Here is a 1,660-nt window from a genome sequence, read left to right as displayed (position 1 = left end):
CTCATAATAAACACAAAATTCTGGAAAAAAAAAGTCATAAGTATTCTATTATAAGGCTTAAACTCAACTTGCAACTATGCAATTCACAAAAATACAAAACCAGATGCAAAACTCAATATATCAGTATGTTCATATATAACCCCACTAGTACCAGTGGTACCAGTACCACTACACCAACTAGTACCCTCATTTGAAGTTTATAAATAGGTCCTTCAAGAGAAATAATAGGTATTCATATTTATGTTTAGTATTATGCAATCTAGTAACAAAATTGACTTAATAAAAAGTAGCAAAGGATCATCAAGAGCCAGAAAAGAGTGGATAAAGAATTATGCATACACGATAACAACAAACAGTGGATAAAGAATTTAAATCAAAAATCAATTTTTGTCTCTTTTTTTTATGAGAAACCCGTGGTATAGTATATTAATTAAAGAGTCTAACAAAGTTACATTGCCATAAAAAAAAAAAAAAAAAAATTGGAAAGACGACTACTAGCAAACTACCTAAAAACTAAAGTCATATAATTAAAAAAATAATGTAGACATCTAACTACCAGCAAATGAAACAGTGCTCCTGCTCCATCACTTTGAGCTCGATTGATACCAGTGATTGTTGTATCTTGTTTTGTATGTTGTCCAAGAGGAGGTGTGTCGATAAATTGGAGATAATGACAGTCCAGTCCCTCTATTTTTTATAAATTGGAAAGGTGAAGGATCTAATCGTAACTTGCACCCTACACTTCTGATTGTTCCAGGGTACAAAAGTAAATTGAAAAAAAAAAAGCTGAAATTGATGATAAAATCTATTACATGTTAACTAACAACTAAATTGAAATTGAAAAACATAAAAACTAAAGACAGTGCTACTGAGATTCTGGCATATCCTATTTATGCTTCCTCAAGTTCTCATAGAATAAAGAAATTGTTGTCAATTTGTAAGCCCAACTTCATGGTTGTTCTAAGTCTTTCACTTGGCATCCCTCAAAATCAAATAACAATAAGTACGGTACCAATATAAATTGAAAATCTTGAAAATTATTTGACATTATTATACAGTATACACCTAACTCTTGCAATTTGTGTACCAACACATACATGATCACACCAGGCCAAAACAGTGCTTTGACATTATTAATGAGCATCGTGAACGATATTCGGATCAATCATAAAAAAGTCAAGTAGGTTTCATCGAACAGCTTGCGTACATCTCTAAGATTTACATATTTAGCATAAGAATTAACAAACTCAATCTCCACAAATGGGTCAAGACCAAAAACTACAAATCAAGAAGCATTTGAAAATCCTTTACCTTATAGGCTGGAGTTCATCCAACATGAGTAGCCCCTCATGGTACTTTTGAGAAGAATTTATGAATTTATAGAATTGAAGTTATTTAAAGAGCTGTGAGAAAAAGCGGAGATCGCCATAAAAAAATATAGGAAATCGCTGAGAGAAAAAATTGAGATCACGGGAGACGAAGCTTCAGAGGCGGAAAGAGGACAAAGTTGGTCAATTTCGCTGGTGGGTCCGTTTTCCTTTCGGCTACACCCCAATTTGGAGGTGACGTTTTTTGGCCCCGCAGGGTAAACCATCGACCCACTTTGTCTTTCCTTTCCTTCCGATATTAATTTGTGGAGCAAGTTAACGTACAAAATTCT

At 33.4% G+C, this 1,660-nt stretch overlaps 1 long non-coding RNA gene across 1 annotated transcript; it reads right to left on the bottom strand.

Annotated features, from left to right (window-relative positions):
- Positions 1-367: 367 nt before the first annotated feature.
- On the bottom strand, positions 368-1,660 carry LOC144544452 (uncharacterized). The gene is made up of 2 exons (XR_013508227.1): positions 1,312-1,660; positions 368-744 (listed from the first exon to the last, which is right to left on the bottom strand). It is a non-coding gene; the product is annotated as an uncharacterized LOC144544452 (long non-coding RNA).

The sequence above is a fragment of the Carex rostrata genome, chromosome 26, assembly GCF_964058835.1.
Source record: "Carex rostrata chromosome 26, lpCarRost1.2, whole genome shotgun sequence".
Taxonomy (NCBI): domain Eukaryota; kingdom Viridiplantae; phylum Streptophyta; class Magnoliopsida; order Poales; family Cyperaceae; genus Carex; species Carex rostrata.
The sequence above is the reverse complement of the archived record's forward strand: the minus strand, read 5'-3'. Positions and strand labels throughout refer to the sequence as shown.